The following is a 21,825-nucleotide window of genomic DNA, read 5'->3' as shown; positions in this document are numbered from 1 at the left end:
TCACTCACCCCCTACCCAGGACACAGGGCTCTCAAGCTTTCTTTTCACACTTTGGGTTTACAGAAACAGTTACAATGGCGAATCACGTCTGTCTCTCCTCAGATGAATCTGATGAGAGAATTTTCTATTTTCCCATTGAAGATCGTGACTGTAGTGACTGAACTTGCTGCGTGGGGCACAGGCATGTCTCTGAACAGGAACACGGGTGTGAGGAGTTTTGCAGTGAGCTGGGAAGGGAAACAGTGATTGTGGCCTCACCCTAATAAAACTGAAGGGAAAAGAACAGTAGATGCTTCAGGGGTCAGGAAAATGGTTGTGACAGTTGTAAACATCTGCGCCCACATCTTTCAAGTAGGCAGGTGAGCTGGGCAACAAGGCAACCAGACAACTCAAAGCCGCCTGGCAAAAAAACTACAGGCTCCGGTGGGAAAAAAAAACACTGGCCCCAGAGTCCATGGCCCTATCTCTTGGTCCTTGGTCATTTAGTAGATCCATGATTTGTGAAGTCATTCAACCGTCTCATACCCAAAGTCATTGGCTTAGAAATCAGTTTGTTCAAGGAAGGATAGGATAACATTGCTGTATTATTTAGAACAAGGCTTATTTTTCTGTAAGAATGAGCCTGACATCAAAGCATATCAAATTGAACATTTCAAGTGGGGGACAACATACACTGTGCTGAGATTATAAGAGGGGAAGCTGGTAAGTCTAATCTTTTTGCCATAATGAAAGGAGATGGTTTACATAATTGAATATTCTAGGTTCAGTTCAGTTACTCAGTCATATCTGACTCTTTGTGACCCCATGGAATGCAGCACACCAGGCCTGCCTGTTCAGCACCAACTCTCAGAGTTTGCTCAAACTCATGTCCATTGAGTCAGTGATGCTGTTCAACTATCTTATCCTCTGTCATCCCCTTCTCCTCCTGCCTTTAATCTTCCCAGCATCAGGGTCTTTTCAAATGAGTCAGTTCTTCGCATTAGGTGGCCAAAGTATTGGAGTTTCAGCTTCAGCATCAGTCCTTCCAATGAATGTTCAAGACTGGTTTCCCTTAGGATGGACTGGTTGGATCTCCTTGCTGTCCAAGGGACTCTCAAGAGTCTTCTTTAACACTACAGTTCAAAAGCGTCAATCATTCAGTGTTCAGCTTTCTTTATGGTCCAACTCTCATATGCATACATGACTACTGGAAAAACCATAGCTTTGACTAGACAGACCTTTGTTGGCAAAGTAATGTCTCTGCTTTTTAATATGCTATCTAAATTGGTCATACTTTTCTTCCGAGGAGCAAGTGTCTTTAATTTCGTGGCTGCAATCACCATCTGCAGTGATTTTGGAGCCCTCCCCCATAATAATAATTGCATTGTTTCCCTATTTGCCATGAAGTGATGAGACCAGATGCCATGATCTTGATTTTCTGAATGTTGGACTTTAAGCCACCTTTTTCACTCTCCTCTTTCACTTTCATCAAGAGGCTCTTGAGTTCTTCGCTTTCTGTCATAAGGGTGGTGTCATCTGCATATCTGAGGTTATTGATATTTCTCCCAGCAAATTTGATTCCAGTTTGTGCTTCATCCAGGCCAGTGTTTCTCATGATGTACTCTGCATATAAGTTAAATAAGCAGGGTGACACTATACAGCCTTGATGTACTCCTTTCCCTATTTGGAACCAATCTGTTCTATGTGCAGTTCTAATTGTTGCTTCTTGACCTGCATACAGATTTCTTAAGAGGCAGGTCAGGTGATCTGGTATTCCCATCTCTTTAAGAATTTTCCACAATTTGTCGTGATCCACACAGTCAAAGGCTTTGGCATCATCAATAATGCAGAAGTAGATGTGTTTCTGGAACTCTCTTGCTTTTTCAATGATCCAACAGATGTTGACAATTTGATCCCTGGTTCCTCTGCCTTTTCTAAATCCAGGTTGAACATCTGGAGTTTCACGGTTCACATACTGTTGAAGCCTGCCTTGGAGAATTTTGAGCATTACTTTGCTAGCATGTGAGATGAGTGAAATTGTGCAGTAGTTTGAACATTCTTTGGCATTGCCTTTCTTTGGGATTGGGCTTCCCTGGTGGCTCAGAGGTTAAAGTGTCTGCCTGCAATGTGGGAGACCTGGGTTCGATCCCTGGGTCGGGAAGATCCCCTGGAGAAGGAAATGGCAACCCATTCCAGTATACTTGACTGGAGAATCCCATGGACGGAGGAGCCTGGCAGGCTACAATCCATGGGTCACAAGAGTCAGACATGACTTAGCGACTAAACCACCACCACCAGTATTATGAGTCTTTCTGAGTCTGAATATTCTAGATGACTGAATTTTCCATATTTAGAGATATAACTTTTGTTTAAAATATGTCTAAAAATACATTACCCACTTCACAACCCTTCAAGCATCTGTTTTTGTCATATAACATAAATTCAGGTATGACTACAGATGGTCAGGTTGTCTGACCCAACACTAAATGACTCCAGTCTTAACAATGAGTGATTCTACTTCTTCTGTTACATCCTCCCTATTTGTAAGTTACAAGTTCTTTGTGTTTCCCTCTAGCAATGTTTATCTTCTAGCTTGGTAACTTAGTAAGTGCAAAAAATAACTATAATTCTAGTTTCACAGGCAACAGTCACTAAGTGTACCCTGGGTAACCTGGGGAGTAAAGCGAATAGGTTTTGTGACGGCTCTAATCTGAGGTTACATATTTGATTGGAAATTCTGTGCTTATAGAAAGGAACCTTGTAAAAAGCAAAGCTCAGTGGAACGGATAAATAATTTAGTATAGTTGGCTCATCTTCAATTTAGGATTATAGGTTTAGAAGAGAAAATGTCTAAAACTTTTAATTGAAAGAGAATTTTGAGGTGACTGGTGAATGATGATGGTTTGGGGGGTTACCCATTATGAACCAATTGGTGATTCCTTCTTCAACATTAAACTTTTTATCCCTGCTGTTCAAAACTATTGATATTGACTCACTTGAATGTAACCTATTGTTTTCTTAAAAATTCAGCTTAACCATCATATGATTAGATACCACCCCAGTATACTTAAAAATACTGAAGCAACAAAGAGCTACAAGAGGTAGTGGAGAACAAGATTTATATTTGATTAGAACTTTCCCTTCACATACACTGCATTTGAGCCACGCAATAAGACTGCGTGATAACGGCATAGGTATCATTCACTACCATGGCCCTTTGCCTTCACAGATAGAGACACTGGACTCAATAGATAGAGGGCATGTGACTTTGTGAAGGTCCACGGGACAGCGTTGGCACATAAGCCTTCTCACTCTGGATTTTCCTCTACCCCTTACTCTTCTTTGGTGACCCAGGAACCAAATTGCTGCTTCTGCATGTCTAGCCATGTCATCCCCATTGACAACAATGACTTAATTTCCCAATTTCCCTCCCTTTAGTCACAGATGGTAACCTATGCTGCTGCTGCTGCTGCTAAGTCTGACTCTTGCAGTGTCTGACTTTGTGTGACCCCATAGACGGCAGCCCACCAAGCTCCCCCGTCGCTGGGATTCTCCAGGCAAGAACACCGGAGTGGGTTGCCATTTCCTTCTCCAATGCTTGAAAGTGAAAAGTGAAAGTGAAGTCGCTCAGTCGTGTCTAAATCATCACTTGCTAGAATTGGAACAGATCTTGGTGATCTCTTTTAATGCCACCATTGTATTTGAGTATACTGGTGCTCCTAGAGGAGGAAATGGCAACCCACTCCAGTGTTCTTGCCTGGAGAATCCTATGAACAGAGAAACCTGGAAGGCTGCAGTCCATGGCATTGCAAAGAGCAACTTGGCAGGCATGCATGAACATACTGGTGCTCAGAGAGGTTTTTTATCCTCCCAGTGTCATCCAGCACACCCTTTGCAGAACAGGAGGCAACCCAGGGTTGTTGATATGCAGTAATGATCAACTAGCCTTGGCCATGCTTCTTAAACTTTAGTCGCTTGAATATGGCCTTTGAGATTCTTGTGATATCCTTGCACAAATACTTCCTTAATATTTTTCTTCAAGTCAACCCCATTTTTAAAATCTTAAACATCTATTTTAGCTTTTAGCAAAAATTTCCTTTGTCTAAGTAAAAACACTGATTTGACTGTTTCCCCTTTAAATATAATTGACAATAAATGTATAACTCAAAAAATTCACATAATTGTGTTACAATTGTAAGACTCAATTACTACTGGCAGTATTGGAGAGGCATCATTCTGTGCCATTCTCTAAAATCTATTCTGTGCCATTTCTCTTTAGCTAATTATTTAGTCCATATGATGCTCCTTGGAGCACATTTCAAATTGAATCTAAGACTAAGTGCATGTGAAAATTTAATAAAGACTGATTTGATGACTGGGAAGTTACTTAAGGACCCAGAGGTCTCTTAGGAGGAAGAAGATAATGCAGCCGTGAGTGGAGTGAGAGTGTTTTCTCTGCCTTGCTTTCCCATCCTTGGAACACCCATCTTCCCTCATTGAAAGGCGCTTTCAGTGGACGGGCTCATGGCCAGGTCATGCCATTATTCTGGGAATGGAGCCCTGAACATCATGTGTTGACCGCATCAAGGAAATCACCCTTTCCTTGTGTCCCCCAATGTCAACAATCAATGCCTAGAAACAAATGCATGCCATGAAATATGGCATCAAAGATGCGTTTAACTTCACGGCATGTTTCCTGGGATTCCCTGCCCACCACATGTATAGGCACATATACCCATGATTCAGCCCCCAAAATATTCTTCCAAGCAGCTTTCGGGAGCCTGGTATTCTACTATTAAAATCTTTTTATTTGCCCAAACACTTCTTTATTTTAAAATTTCAGCCAGCCAGGAAGAGGTAACTCTATCCATGATCTGTACTTTAATGTGAATAAGTGCATTCTGTCATTTCACAAGAAAAGACTTCAAGTGCAAAGAAGATGAGTGACATGGGGACCATGGATAGGAGAGTAGGTGGCTAACCTCAGGACTCAAGAGTGGGGAGGCGGGAAGCAGTCAGTCAGGCAGTTCTCTGTCCATCACTGCAGAGCTACAGGGTAGGCAAATGACTTCACAAAGAGAAGGAAGCAATTATTTTGTTGCCAGCAAAGTCTCCTATGTGATCAAAATGAGAGTTTACAGGAAATTGGGTCTGCAGAACTAAACACAGGAAACAGCTACCAGCAAATTTGTGGCCTCTCATTAAATACAACAGCAATAAGAGATTCCTGGTTGCTGGGCTTGATTCTGCTCCTTGAAGCAACTACTTCTGGAGGCCTGGTCTTGTAAGCAGAAAGTCAAGGTCCCTTCATGAAGAAGGAATGTACTTGAGTCTCTGTGGAAATAGTTTTTAAAAAATCGTCATTAACAGACACTAAGAGACAAAGCAATGATAATATATTTTCTGCATTTCTACACCATACTATGTTCTTAAGGTTAAGCTTGCAGACAGTTCTGAGAAGTACACGGTGATGGGATTACCTTTCAAAGAGCCCAGGCTGTAAGAAATAAGCACCTAATCATACATGCTCTGGTGAGCTCATGGAAACAAAGAAAGATTTGCCACTGGAAATCTTAAATGAGTTGACTCAGTGTCACATCCATACAAAGTCATTTTCTATTCCTGCTTAGAAATATCTAATCACACTCTATTTCTCATGTTAATATGACTATATTAATGAATGGCCAAAATTTGAATATTGTCTTTGGTTCACGGAACTTTTAATATCTTTCTGTCTCCAATCTTTATGTTTTTCTTTTCATTTTTGTTCCTATTTATTCTTTTTTCCTCTTTTCTTTCTCCCTCCTCTCTGCCTCCTAGTATCTGGTATTAGAAAGTAGCTCCCAAGCCCATATTGGACTTCTCTCTGGTGCTGTCCCAAACACCTGGCTCATCATCCTGTAAGTTCCTCTTTCCTCCTCCCCTCCTCCTACATACCTTTGTACTGTCACTATATCCCAGTTGGATGGGGTCCATTTTCAGCATAATTTAAGATGGCGCTACTAAGAGAATGGTTGCGGTTGTTTTCCTGGTTTCCTTGATACAGTTAGAAAAAGAAAACTGTAGGATGACATGGAAACTTCCAGAACATCCTCATTTGTTAAACACTGTGATTTGCCAGGCAGTAGGTCAGTGACTGGTATCTGTGTATTGTGTAAGATCTGTCAGCCATATACACACCCACTTGAATGTTTCTAAGACACATGTGCAATAATAAAGTAATAATAAAATAACTACTTGACGAATCTTAGACTGTCAGGATTGTAGAATACCAAATATAAATTTTTCCCACTACAATATAAGTGGGTTTTGATTATGCAATATAATTATCCCTCCCCCAGCCCTAATAGAAGTGTTAATCACTCAGTCATGACCCCATGGACTGTAGCCTGCCAGGCTCCTCTGTCCATGGGATTCTTCAGGTAAGAATACTGGCATGGATAGCCATTCCCTTCCCCAGGGAAATCTTCCTGACCCAGGGCCCCACAGTAGAAATTGACTCTTAAATGTACACAGAAGCTGTGTGTGGTGTTACTCAGGGTGCAAACCAATGACCACCTACATCAGAATGACCAAGTGTGCTTCTTAAAAAGACACTTTTCTGAATCTCCTCCCAAACTTGAATCACATTCTTTGGGGGTAAGCCTGGACATCTGCGGTTTGAGAGGTTTTCTTAAGGTCATTTTCAGAGCATCTCAGAGTCTGAGAAACATACGAAGCAAAGCCGCGTTTAAAAGTAGATGATTTGCCATTATGTTCTTAGTTTTGATTTCTAAAAATATGGATTTTCATAGGTACCTATGACTCTGATTTGCTCAGAGTGTGGTATGTTTGTTCATCACACTGCATATGTTTGAGGTCTGTCACAGTAAGGACAGCCTGTCTGTCATCAGTTACACTGGGCGACTTCCAAGGAGGTAGCGGATCAGATTAAGTCCTAGGAACCCTCTCCTGAAAACGTGTTGAGATGGAGGTCTTTGGTAATTCTTTGGGATTGTGCATTTTGATTTTGCTGGTTTTGATTCAATCCTCTCATTTGGCTTTGGCAGCTCATGCCCCGTGTTGAGACAGTCTCTGGCAGAGTTCCTAACTGGGGCATAGAAATACCAGCCTGTTATTAGGACCTACCAACTTACGCACTTTGGGCTTAAGGCCTCAGTCTGGGCCCTGTCCGTGGCTTTCGAGACACCAACATCACCCTCTCTGAGTCAAGCCTTATTTGTTTCTTAAACGTTTGCAGCCTTTACGCCATTGAAGTTAATCCATAGAGTAGATGTCCCCTGGGACAAAGGGCTTGGAGGCTTGGAGGCGCCTAGGAATCCACTGTCTGTCAGCAAAGCCCCGTGAGCTAAGCCCAGTTTCCCATCCAGATTTTATCAGCTAAACTAGTGGAAGGAATCCATGTCACAGTTGCAGAATATGGGCTTTTCTATATTCTGAGAAAGTTGTTCTAAAAATAGACCCGTGGAAGACCTAGCAGGGAAAAATAGGAGCAAAAAAGGCATTTTAAAAAATGATTGTGAAATCTCTTCCTGAAAATGTACAGATACAGATTCCTGTTTATCTTCTTCCTCTGACCCGCAGCACCCCACCGATGGGGGTGGGGGTGGGGGGTAACTCAGGGAACAGGAAGGGGGAAGGGAATCGCCATAAATCTGAGCTGATTTGGAAAGGGAAGGATGAAGCAGATACTCAGCAATCGATAGAGCAACGACTTGTTTTGCGGTAAATGTTTACGGCTCTGTTGCTGGAATGAAATCCTGCTGCATCAGAACATGGACCATTAGAGGTGAAATGAGTTCACCTAATGCCCGCGGTGTGTAATTGGTATGCATCCCTCCTCCACAAACAGCAGCCCAACGTCCCTGGCTTCCAGCTAGAGAGAAGGTTTTAGATGATTCTTGACATCTTCTTTACCCTTGTATTACTTCAGGATTCCACAGAAAGAGGAAAATGACCAATGTCTCTTTCCTTAGCCCTTGCTTGCAGGACGGGATGTACAAATGGCACTTAACGCTTCCTTCCACTCCAGAAAGTGAGGAAATACAAACAATGAGAACAGGAGGTGGTTTGTTCCTCCATTGCCTACACACAAGGAGTGAGGCCTTGCTCAGCCTCGAGGGGAGAGGAAGCCTTGCCTGTGTTTCCTTATCATGCAAAGGGAAGGGTGTGAAAAATGCTTTGACGGAAAGAGGAGTGCACTAATTGATTGTTAATGACTACGCAGCCCTAAATGTCTGGAATTTGGTTTAGATTCAATGTAATTTGACATTTGCCAACCATTATTAAATCCCTTTGATGGTCTCCCTGCAGCAGTGATGAGCAGCTGACTGGCTCTTGGGGCTGGAAAACGAGCCTGGCTGGGCACCGAGTCAGCGGGGTGTCTGGAAGGCGGCCACCGCCACCCAACTCCCCTCAGCCTCGCCAGCCGTTCACGCGCTGGCGTTCCCGGTGCCCTGTCTTCTCCGCCCCTTTCCCGTCTCCGTAAGCTCTCGTCCCTTCCGTTTCCCCTCCTTCTCCAGGTCATATTCCCTTTCCACTCCAGCTCACCTGCCCCTTTAAAGCAAACAGTCTTCTATTCTCTTGCTTTCTCTTAACTCAAAAGCTAGCCTCTCTCTGAAAACCACAAAAACAGTAGAATTGTATCAACATTAAAAGATGAATAAAATTTTGTAGGAGGATTACATGAAAACCCACTGTGGGAAAAATAGTCCCTGAGAGAATGGGAGAGTCCTAGCCTCCTTCAGATTTCATTTCTGTTTTCCTTTGCCTGTTTGCTCTGTCCTTCCTTCCTCAGACAAGCTTTTTTGCTTCCTCATCCATTGTATACTGTCCAGCGTCCCATTCACCCAAGCCACCCCCAGATATTAATAAAATTCCTTAGTTCCAGCCTTGGCAGAACCTATCCCCTGGCTTCCCACAGGAACTGACAATGGTCTCAGGGTCCTAATTCTAATTTCCCGTGAGAAAGAATTTAATTGGCCAGGCTCGGATCTAGGGCTCATCACTAGCTGCATCAGTTGCTGCTGGGGTGGAGTGGGGAACAGAGGCAAGGCATGTAGTGTTCACTTCCCCAGAGCTGAGAGTGGGGAGGTATACAAGATGGCAGACCCGGTGCAATGTCCAAGAGCCGACCTCTTCATTTGGGGGTCAACTATCTCAGAGTATCCAACACGACCTTGCAAACAATTCTGTTTTCTGTGTCATAATTTTTAATATACTCCAACCACTTACATTGACCCACTTACTTTACCAGAACCAATCCCTCCCCACCTACACTTCTGCCAGATCTCCTTTCAAAAGATTTAAAAGGCAAAGGGAGGGGGGAATCAGAAGATCCTTCAAGACAGATCTGTAAGAATTAAGAGAAGAGATGCAGCAATGAGAAGGGAAAATCCATAATTCCAAGACAGTAAAGACAAAGATGGATTTCCTTATCAGTTCATCTCTGAAAAAGCGTGAAAGGGATCCAGGCAGAAAGTCAGGAAACATTTTCCTGGTTCTAACTATGCCTCTGATGAGCTGTGTGGCCTGAGGCAAATCACTTAAACTTCCTGGGCCTCACTTTTCTTTTCTTGAAAAATAAAAACGAATAAATTAGATGAATTTTTAAGTCATTCCCTCTTCCTCAGTTCTGGGATAATATAACTTCAAGAAATATTTGATAGAGAAATTATAGGACAGCCAAAGAATTTCATTGGTTCCAAGAAGGTATTCATCTTTCCATTCATTCTTTTAATTCACTAGGCAAAAATTAGTTTTTTTATGTTTTAATTCATTTAATTAGGGCCTTTCCTGGTGGCTCAGATGGTAAAGGACCTGCCCGAAATGCAGGAGACCTGGGTTCAATCCCTGGGTCAGGAAGATCCCCTGAAGATGGAAATGGCAACCCACTCCAGTATTCTTGCCTGGAGAATCCCATGGACAGAGGAGCCTGGAATTTTTTAATGCTAGCTCATCTCTGGGCTAGGCTCTAGATGTGCAAATGGCAATATGCAAATATGATCCCTATACTCACCAAAGGCACAATTTAGCACATTAAGGAAAATCTTTATCATCTGCATCGCAATATTTCTGAGATAAACCTTCTTTTATGTAAATACAATGCTGTTTTCTCCTGTAGCACTCTTCATACATTGATGATGTATGGCTTCTTTTTCTTTGTCTGAGCTAGAAGGCTTCCCTCTCTCAGTGAGACACTTTGAAACCCTAACACTCAGCTGTTAAGGAAAACATGGCCATGACCAGATAGAGAAATTTCCCTGCTTTTCCATCTTCTTCAGTATCAGGTCTTTCTAAGCAGATTTTCTCTTTAGGTTTGGAAGTTCCAAAAACATTGGAAGCCTTTATATTCAAGGATAAATATAAAAGCATTGTGAAACACCAGCAGATATTAATTACGAATTATCCCCCACGTGGACTGTCTTGGTCTCTCTGAGCCACTTGAAGATCATTTCAAGAATTACACAGATGAATCCATGGCAATGATGAGAGTGGGGCCTGGTGAATGTTGCCTGCTCACTAGGTAATGGAGTCATTATCGGTACTAACAGAAAGCTGAAATATTTCAGGGCAGAATTTCTTAGTGTGTGTTGCTCAGTCATGTCCGACTTTTGCAACCTCATGGACTGTAGCCCACCAGGCTCCTCTGTCCATGAATTTTTCAGGTAAGAATACTGGGGTGGGTTGCCATTCCCTTCTCTAGGGGATCTCCCACACCCAGGAATTGAACCCAGGTCTCCTGCATTGCAGAGGGATTCTTTACCTCTGAGCCACCAGGGAAGCCCATGGAATCTAACTCTAGCACTTGAGAAAGTGGATCCGCTGCTCACATTTACCCCAAGACTTGGATCAGGGGCCTCTGCTTCGGGCTCAGGGAAGGAGCCTCTCTCATCCCCCCTCTCCTGCAGCCACCCCAAATGTGTGCCCCTACTCCTCGGCCAGCCCAGATTGCCCATCCCTGGGGGGACCAGTGTTTCCCAGGCTCAATCCTGCTCTTCATCCCCACAAAGCGAATCAATGTGTTCTCAGAAAACACAACCCTGGTGGAAATGTTTGCCATTTTCTTGGCTAAGTGTTATTTTTTCCATACTAGAGGTCTGATTTCCTGCCATTCTTGGAGAGTACCGGGAGGAAGAAGGGTCAGGAAGCTGGGCCCAGAGGGGAGCAGTGATTAAGCGCCCACTCATTTCCATCCTTTTCCTTCACAACTGCGGGAAAGGACTCTGCGGTGTTTCTGCATTGGTTATTTTTGTCCAGGAAAGGACAGTGTCTTTGTTAAGAGATCCTAGATGAGACGCACAGCAGATTCAGCATTTTCCCTTTGGTTCTGTCACTCACCAGCAGTGTGGCTTTCCTGAACACCATCTCCCTGGGCGAGTTTCCTCAGCCCTTAAAAGGAGACAACACCAGCCTGGGAAATGACTTGGATTTCCTTCCAAACAAAATGTCAGGCGAGTCTAACGTACTATTATTATTGTAAAAGGCTTCTGTCTTGGGAAGTAGCTCTCAGTTAGAGGTGAAGGAAAGAAGGGCAGCCTTGAGAAGGGAAAGGCCCCGGACAGGGTCATGGAAGAAATATTCTGAGACGCTGTCTCCTCCAGCCCTCCGCTCTCTCTAAGAGGAACTTAAGAGTAGTTTTCACCAACCAGTCACAGGCTTCACTTCTTGCAAGAGTAAAGCTGTTTTAGTCTAATGGACCTGATTGATTTGATTATGTAGATTTTCAGTTACAGCTCTCCACTCATGTGGTTCAGTGCTAAAGAATCTGCCTGCCAGAAGGAGATTTGGGTTCAATCCCTGGGTGGGGAAGATCCTCTGGAGAAGGAAATGGCAACCCACTCCAGTATCCTTGCCTGGGAAATCTCGTGGACAGAGGAGTCTGGCGGGCAACAGTCCGTGGGGTCGCAAAGAGTTGGGCACAAATCAGCGACTAAACAACAACTCCACCCACAGGTACAAAATACAGAGAACGTGATTTATCCAAGTGTTCACTAGTGATATAATGAGATAATGGAGAAGGCTATATACTCTTTGATGACTGTTTTAATACCTTGTCCACAGCTTTAATATATTATCTCGTTTAATATTCATAATAAACATGTAAGGTCAGGAGAACAGATCTTACCCAAGTCCAATTCCCCACCTCCTTTTTGCCTTTTGAATGAGGAAACTCAAGCCCCAGGAAGCTTGAGTGACTAGCCCAAAGTCATAGAAGTGCTAACCAAAAATCAGCGAAGGGTTACATGACTCTGAACCAAGGGAGGGAGAGGCTGTAAGAAGGGGGAAGAGTGCCAACCCCAGGAGCAGGTGGTAGAGATTTGACCCATGAGGACCACAATCGCCCTTGAGGCTGCATATTTGGGTGCTCTCCCATCTCCCTCTTATTACATTTGGATGCTCCTGCTACTTATCTGGTCTTGCCCCCAAAAGCTCCACAAGCTCCAAGTCACCAAATCATAAGACTGTATCCAGTGTCAAGGTTCTGGAGCCTGAGTGATGGTTGAGTATCCTCAAAAGAGATAACAATCATGTGAAAGCCAGTACACTGGCTGAAAGAGTAGAAAAGAACCATACTTCACTCTTGTTAATACGATTAATATGGAGCCTGTTCTGGAAAACAGACTGCTTCTCTTGAATAGTAAACTCTCAGGGACCCAGATTCCTGGCATAGAAAGGAAAATCTATTTTCCGCCCAGCTCATAGCGCCTGAAATGTAGTAAGAGTTCGGCAGATGTTAGCTGTTCTTATTAATATTATCATGAACAACTTTCCCCCAGGGGGATAAAGTCGTCAGCCTAGAAACATCATGACTGATATTAGACCGCAGGGCTGGCGATCATTACAATAGTAGTCCAGGACTTTCTATGGGAGGGCAGGGGGAAAGGGGGAGGAGAGAGAAGGCAAGATGACTGGCAGCCTGGCCTTCTCTCTAATGAAGAGGCTCAAATTGATACTTCAATCATTTCATCAAATGAGATGGTATCCTCAAGTTCAGAGTCACCCTGGCAGAACTGAACAAAGCCATTCATCAAACAGTTTTAAACTTGTGTTCTATTTTCAGATCAGACTGCCTATGGTTCCCCAAGAATAAATATTTTTCATAAATCTTTAATTATCTTGTGAGATTAAATTGCATTACAATCCTATTTAACTCTGATTAGGTTAAATATAAACACAAGTTATGGGATTCAAGATGTGCTAAATTTTTTAATGATTTTGAAGCCCCATTTTGACTTTCCTTCATTTTTAAAAATATCGTGTAGGTGCTCCCAAATGTCAGAAATGATTTTGAGAGTTCCTGGCTAGAAATTATCTAGTTTAGTGATTTTTAACGAGAACACATCTGAGCCTCTAGGAGAAATTCTGGAAAAACAATGTCCCAACCACCCCAAAAGTTTGATTCAGGAGGTCTAGGTGTGTCTAAAGCTGCACCGATTCTGAGTTTCTGGTATTTTGACCTCCAGTTTTGATTAAGATCCACTGATGGGGTCTAGGAGGCTCCACCACATCTCGGTCCGGGGCTCCTCCCTCTAGCTCACGAGCAGAGTGTCAGGTACCCACATATGACCTGGAGGGCCTACAGCAGGTGTGTTTGCTCTTTTCCAATATCAGCAAGCGAGTCATTCGTTTCTTGCCTTCCTTATTAAATCAGAGCCCTGAAGCAAGACACGAGGTTGGGGGGCTCTTAAAAGCCATGTGTATCTGATTTCAGAAACAATAAAAGGAAAAAGCCATCTCTCTCTGTGTCTTGAAACTTGGTTTGGGAGGCTTATGTCCCCAAACTTGAATTGCTGATGAACTGGGAAGCTTGCTTTACAAACGGACTTTAGTTCCTAATGCCACTGGGCACAGAATTGTGAGAGGTGAATTTCCACTTTCTGAGAGCTTCAGCCACCACCACTCCCCCCAGCCCCAACTCTTGTCTTGCCCTAGGGTCACCCCTCCGGAAGAGGGGCTGAAGTCAATAGGTTCAGCTTCTCCCCTCCAGGACACATAGGACAGCTGGCCTTTGTGCTCCAGGAAAAGATGGGCATTTGTTGCTGTGCCTTAGATTCCTGAGGGAACGGTACAGGACACAGATGCTGCCTAGGAAAGATTGTCTGTGTGGAATCCTTGTGCTCTCAGAGGGTCATGGCACATTAGCATTGGTCTTGGTGACTCTCAAAGGGACAGGGCATTCTGTCTCCAGATTTCATTCAAATTCTGGACTTCATGTCTGCATATTTGACACTAAATCATATCCTGCCTCATGAAATCAATGATTGTGTCTTCTGTTGTTCTGTAACTTTGTATGAGTGACTCTCACCGCCTGCATCCGATGGTGGGCTCCCCGAGCAGGAACTGTAAGCTGTTCGTCTTTGTGTCCTCACAGGCCACTGCACAGTGTGGGTGCAACTGATTTCAGATCAAATGAATAAAAGAGTTCAGGAATTAGTCCCAGTTTAATTCCTAATTGCTAGCACTAGTAATATTAAGTCACATCCAAAAATGTGATCCTTAGGCCTTGTCTCTAGTTGGCAGAAAAGTGAAGATCAGGAAAGTGGATCATTGAATACAGCCCTGTCGTTAAGGGTGGGACTTTGCCAATAAATAGATCTGGGCTTTGGCCATTATCAAGGAATCTTCAATGGACATCGCTATTTCAAGTTCCTGAAGTTTCTTGAATATTGGAAAAATGAAGAAGAAAGATAAGAATGGATGGTAACTGAGGTGTTAGGCTTTGGATTTTTCTTACTTGTGGTCCAGGCTAGGTTTACATAGATGATCTGTCAGTTGCTGAGGACCTGAGGAAGTATCACTCTGAAACATAACTGGTAAGAGTATAAATCAGTATCACCTGGTGCAGTCAAGATTGGCACATTTAATCCATCAGTTCTAGAAATTCAACCTGAGGAAGTAACAGGACAAGTATGCAAAGACAGACATTAAGGAAAGTGTCGTGGTACAACTCTACACAACCTCATGGACTGTAGCCCACCAGCCTCCCTGTCCATGGGATTTCCCTTCTCCAAGGGATCTTCCTGACCCAGGGATCAAACCCGGGTCTCTCGCATTGCAGGCAGATCCTTCACCATCTGAGCCACCATTAAGAAACTTCATGAAAATTTGAAAATATTACAATTTACAATATTACAATTACAATTAACAATTACAGTATTACAAAACTTATAATTACAAAAGAAACAATACAAATGTCCACCAATGGGGGATTTGTTAAATAATTTATGATATAGCCACACAATGCAATATGATGCAGCTCTCAAGAAGGTTAAGTAGAAATTTTAATACTGTATGTCATTATTTATAAGATGTCTGTTTAATATCTTAACATCTATGAAATTAGGACATATCTTAGAATCCATAAAGGGCTTCCCAAGTGGGGCAGTGGTGAATAATCTGCCTGCTAATGCAGGAGACACAAGAGACATAGGTTTGATCCCTGGGTTGGGAAGATCCCCTGGATGAGGAAATGGCAACCAGCTGCAGTATTCTTGCCTGGAAAATTCCATGGACAGAGGAGCCTGGCTGGATTGCAAAGAATCAGACACAAGTGAGCACACACAGAGTCTACAGAACCTGCTGATTATAATCTATAGCAGTTTTTCCTTCTTACATACAAGGTGCATAATCTTAGAGTCACAAGCATCTTTCAATCAATGAAGTGTGGCATATTGACATGGAAGGATGGCCATTGCACATGAAGTTAAAAAAGGATCCTACAGAACACTACCTAGATAAGATCCCATTTATGTTCATGCTGCTTCTGTGAAGTCACTTCAGTCATGTCCTACTCTTTGCGACACTGTGGACCGTAGCCCGCCAGGCTCCTCTGTCCATGGGATTCTCCAAGCAAGAATACTTCAGTGGATTGCTATGCCCTCCTCCAGGGGATCTTCCTGATCGAACCCAGGTCTCCTGAGGCTGCTACATTGCAGCATGATTCTTTACTGCTGAGATACTGGGGAAATCCCATTTATATTCATATGTATGTTGATTTCTGGAAATATGCATAAAATTCTTGAAGTGATGGTCAGGTTAGGGTCATGAAAGCTTTAGCTTTCTCTGTATTTTGGGGTGATAATTTACAACATTCATGTATTATTAGAAAGAATAAAATATTTTCAAATTTATCCATTGCTTTGCCTTTTTCTTTCCACTCACTGTAAGAACTTCTGGATGGATTGCTCATAAATGAGTCCGGGGAGCAAAATGTCTTTCTCTCCTCCAACGACCATCAGCCATGTAGTCATGGCCACAAGGCTATGGTTCCTGGCTCTCAGTGATGTGATCCCAACAGCTTTTTGTGCAGGGAACCTGCAAGGCTGTATTATGTTTAGTTTAACAGGATTGGCACCACGTCTTTCTTGTAACGACAGCAGGGAGGTGTTGTCAGGGGACCTGTTTGGTGAGAGGAGGAAGGAGAAACAAGGTAGTCATTTGAGGAAAGAAGCCACCTATTCTGATAATGGAAAAAAGAAAGATGGAGAAGAAAAAAATAAGGCATTTAGAAGCTGAGTTTGCCATTATCTTCTGATTCAACAGCTACCTCTGTTTGGTAAAAGTGTAGTCAGTAGAGTATTATTACCTTCACCAGGACTGCAAGATTGAACAGCAAATGCTTCAGAGGAGAATTCAGAACATAAGAGTGATCATTTGAAATTATTAAGCCTTTTTTAAACATTTAGTTGTATCATATTATTTAACCAACCATAATTAGATGATAACCAGAGTCATTTAAATTTATTTAATGTGTGATTTTTAAATTCCGAAGCATTGTGCTAAGTATAATGTTATTATCAATTAAATTAGCATTCTTACCACTTTTGCTCTCCATAACTTTTCAGCTGTTATTATCTGGAATTTTAGTAGCATCTCATCAGTAAAGTCTCATTGTGGCTGGCCCGTCTGTTCCATTAATAATTTCTTAATTAAATGAGATGACAGCTGTCCCTCCTTGTCCTCACTACCTTGTCACTCTCTTTCTTTCCAAAGTAATTTTTTTTTTCTGGTCTTTCTTATTTTTTTTCCCCCTACAGACAGGCTTAGCTCCTGTTGTCGTTCACAAATGGATCTGGAATTTCTTCTCTGATCCTCACTCCGCCTACCCCAATCTGTTCCCTCTCTGTCTTCTTGATTTCAGTTCCATATTCATTTCTCCCCTTCAAAAGCTTTTCTCACTTTTTGCCATCTCTCATCCTTTCAGTTGTCTTCGGTTTCTTTTCTGCTGAGCTCTCATTTTTTTCCCCTCAAACAATTTAATCATGTTACCTTCCTTTTCTGTCTATTTCTCTGTGTACTTCACCTTATGTTCTAAGTATCCAGTAATAGGAACACAGTTCTTATACAAAGAGACAAAATTAGTGCCAGCTTCATCATGGAAACCCCTTATGACCTGGCAACTGTCAGCATCATATAAACAATCCCCACTGCAGCCATCATGTATTTATTCAATTCCAAATATTTTTCCCCTGGTGATTTTTCTTAATGAGAAATGGAGAATGTTAACTTTGGATCAAGTATTATACTTGATATCAAAATATAACTCCCAAGAGAATGTATTCCATAAGTAGTTCATCTTCTAGAATTGCCTTTTACTTGAGACTGTGTTGTCATTGTTTTAAAGTCTTTCCTCTTGTTGATAAATAAACCAGCTATGAACTTTTAAAAAACGCATAGGATTATCTTTGATTTGAGAATAAGAAAAGTAACTCTGGATTCAGCTTTTATTTTATCCAAATTGGCTTACCCATTTCTGAATTGTGTATGTAGAAGCAGAGATAGGCCTAGAAAAGACCTTAGTGGTCCTTATCAATAAAATGAGAAAATAGAGCTTTGGACTTGTACTGTGCAATACAGTAGTCACTAACCACACATGGTTATTTAAATTGAAATTTTAAAAATTAAAATTAAACATAGTGTTCTTTTGTCACACTGATCATGTTTTAAGTTCTCAATAGCCACCATGACTAGTGGCCACCAAAGTGGACAGGAGAGATACGTATTTCTGTTTCAGTGGAGTGGTCTATTGGACTGCACAGGTTTTGACTATACAGGGCGGAGGTTCAAGAATCTGGGACTCAGTCTTCCTGTAAGCTGAAGACCCCAATGTCCTATAATAAAATTTATTTTGTGATATTGTCTTACAGTATAGGAACCTGAGAGGTTGTGTACAAAGGGAAACTGAATTAAATACAATTTCATATAGTTAATCGCTCATGAAAAGATGCTTTTCAGCTTACAAAGCATTTTCACATACATCACCATGTTTGATGCTCACAATAACCCTGTATGGTAGAAAGGACAGGTGTTTACATCTTCATTCCCCAGAGGAGGAAGCAGAAGCTCAGAGAAATTAGAACTTTCCCAAAGCCACACTTCTTACATACCAAGACATCAACCCAAGTCTCCTGCTCCAAATCCCTTGATCTTTTCATCATGTTGAAAAGTACCAGAAGGAAGAGTATTAATTTTTAAGAATGTGTATTAAAAACATTCTTGAAGCCAGGTGCTGTGCCGTGGGTTTATGTGTGTTATCTCATGTAACCCCCAGCTCAAGATTTAGTTTTAAATGTTCGACTTCCTACCTTATCACCTCTTCCCTTGAAAGTCTGGTCAATTCTCACACTTACAGTGTCTAAAGTAGCCTCACAATAGCTTAGATCAGGAAAGACAGATTAGAGTGAAAGTCACCCAGTCGTGTCTGACTCTGCGACACCGTGGACTATAGTCTGCCAAGTTCCTCTGAAGAAGGGAAGGGCTACCCACTCCAGTATTCTGGCCTGTAGAATTCCATGGACTGTATAGTCCAAAGGGTTGAAAAGAGTGGGACATGACTGAGGAACTTGCACTTTCACTTTGCATGTTCACGCTCTTCTCCCTGGATCTTCGTCCAAACGCCACCTCTTTAGAGAAGGCTTTTCTTACCATTCTGTCTAAAGCAACCTGCAAGTCCACAACTGAGTCTGCACTACCCTGATTATTTCCTTCACAGGGCTGTGTCACAATTACAATGAGCTCATTCACTGATTTATTGCCATGTTTATTATCTGGGGCCTCTGTCACCTGTGTTTTCTGAGCTATTTTTCTGAACTTTGAACATTGCCTGGCATATAATAGGTGCTCAATAAAATTTTATTCAATGAATAAACAACCTTGGGAGCAAGTTCCATTATTCATTTCACAATTAAGGAGATGGAGGCTTAGGTAATAACTTGTCGATTGTTGCTTACTGAATAGGTGGTACAGCCAGAAATTGTTCCCAAGTATATCTGACAACAAGGCCTGCTCTTCACCGTAGATCTATATTGTGTTATTATTTTTAAATATTTCTTGTGTTCATTTACTCATTCATTTATCAAACATTTATTGAGCATTTATAAAGTAAAGACCAGTTACAACAGCCATGTTGGGCAAATTCTGGCTCTTGAAAAATGTGATATATCCCCTGTCTTCATGTAGCTTAAAATCTAGCAGGGCTTTTGTTAAGGTGAAACTTGATTACCAGTTTCTTTTATGTATTTATGAGATCTGCTTAAACCTTCATGTACTGGTTATAATGAAAGAATCACAGGAATGGACAAGTTATTGAAAAGTCATTTCTTTGTCCTCTTCTCCTCCTATTCCAGGTGACAAGGCTCTCTCCTTTCATATAATTTTCTGAAAATGGAGGTTTTGCAATATACTTTAATAAATGACTGAAATTAAATATATACAACTCATTTGGGACCATGAGAGTGGTTTGTCATAATAAACCAAATGATCAGTGACCCAGGTGTGATCCCTTAAACTGGCACTAAAGGAGAACCCCAAGAAGAGGCAGAATGAACACCGAGTTGGGAACTGAAAACCTGGGTTCTAGTTCTGGTTTTATCCCTAAATGAACTTTGATCAAGTCACAGTCCTTTAAAACTTCTTTTCTCATCAACAAAATGGGTGGGGCATGGGGGCAGGGAGGTGAGTTTACCTACATCATGGCAAAATTGTGCAAACCCAATGAAAGAGTTAATGTGAAAGTGCTCTTTTTTTCTAATTTATTTTTTAATTGGGGCAAAATTGATTTACAATGTTGTCAACACACCATTTGTTTTTGCTGTACAACAGGGCAAATCAGCCATAAATTATACATAAATCCTCTCCCTCTTAAGCCTCCCTTCCCTCCCTTCACCCCACCCTTTTAGGTCATCTCAGAGCACCAGGATGGACTCCCTGTGCTATACAGAAAATCCTCACAACACTATTTGCAATAGCCAGGACATGGAAGCAACCTAGATCTCCACTGACAGATGAATGGAGAAAGAGGATGTGGCACATATACACAGAGGAATATTACTCAGCCATAAAAAAGAACAAATTTGAGTCAGTTGAAGTGAGACAGATGAACCTAGAGCCTGTTACACAGTGTGAAGTATGTCAGAAATGGACAGTTTTCTTTACATAAAAAAGCCAGAAAGGCCACACGATGTGCCTCTATCATTTCAGAATCTCATTTGCTCCTCAGAGGATGGAGAAGGTGGATGGGTCAGAGGTACGAAGGGCCATAGGACTCTGTTCCCCTTTCCAGCCTCACCTTTTTGCTCCTTCATGTCATGATTTCAAGCCCCCAAAACTTTCGACATGCTGGTCCCTCTGCCTGGAATGCCCTTTCCTCCTTGATGATCCTCTTGCCATTTTTTGAGACTCAGCTTGAACCTGACTTTCTTTGTACAAACTTTCTGATACCCTCTGTTTTTAAAGCCACCTGATATAGTTCTCTAACTGAGTTCCTGTAACGACAGTGTCATTATCTGTGCGTAGATCATGAGATTGGAAGCTTCATGAGGGTAAGGATTGTCCATTCTTCATGGGATTGTCTTTCCCACCTTGCTCTTCGAGTGACAGCTTGTTTCCCATACAGCCATGTGGTCCTCAGAGGATCCTCCATGCTAGTCCAATGTAGTCCTTCCCCTTTACCTGCATGGATAGATGGATTGGGAGTGAGTACCTTCCTGACACAGAGTATCCCATCTTGAAGGGCAGAGTCATTTGGTGTAGGTTGAGCTCCTGGTCCAGTCTGGGAATTGGAACTGAGAAAAGGAGCTCAACCTTTTTTGGTTGTAAAGCAGGAAGATTTAGTGTTACTGGCAGCCATGCTTTCAGACATGAGAGCAAAACAATGGGAGTCTTGAGAAAGAGAAGGATGGAATAAATGAGCTGAGAGGAAAAGAGCTGCGGTGGGGTGCCCCCAGCTCTTCCATCCCCGTTTTCAGAGTTCTAGAAGTCGTGTTCCACTTCTAGTTTTCCACAAAGATACTTTAGTGTTCCTATAATAAATTATGTTGCTATTTAGTCACTGAGTTGTGTTCAACTCTTTTGTGACCCCATGGACTCCTCTGTCCATTTCCTTCTCCTGGTCATCTTACCAACCCAGGGATTGAATCCATTCTTCTGCATTGCAGGTGGATTCTTTACTTCTGAACCACCAGGGAATTATACCCCAATCCTTATCATGAATTCCCCTTTGTGCGCAGACCACAAGTGGAATTTCTGTCACCACCAAAAATAAATAAGCAAACATAAACATACAGAACTAAATAATGCAGACTGCCTCGGACGTCTCTTGACTCCCAGTGTTGAACAGTCTTGTGCTCATTAGATAAGTCAGTAAATTAAGTAATCCTTATCCCAATTCTTGTGCCATATAGTTTTCACAATACTGAATAAAAACGCCTGATCTTTTATCATTTTCTCAGAAACTGCTCCAAATGGTGAATGTTACAAAAAGTTGGATAATTACTATATTTCCCCCCTTCTGATTTATCTTTCCTTCCAACTTAAGTCTTACCTTCTCCTTGAAGCTTTCTGTGA

This window comes from Odocoileus virginianus, chromosome 30 (assembly GCF_023699985.2).
Source record: "Odocoileus virginianus isolate 20LAN1187 ecotype Illinois chromosome 30, Ovbor_1.2, whole genome shotgun sequence".
NCBI classification, from domain to species: domain Eukaryota; kingdom Metazoa; phylum Chordata; class Mammalia; order Artiodactyla; family Cervidae; genus Odocoileus; species Odocoileus virginianus.
Note: the sequence above shows the minus strand (reverse complement) of the source record.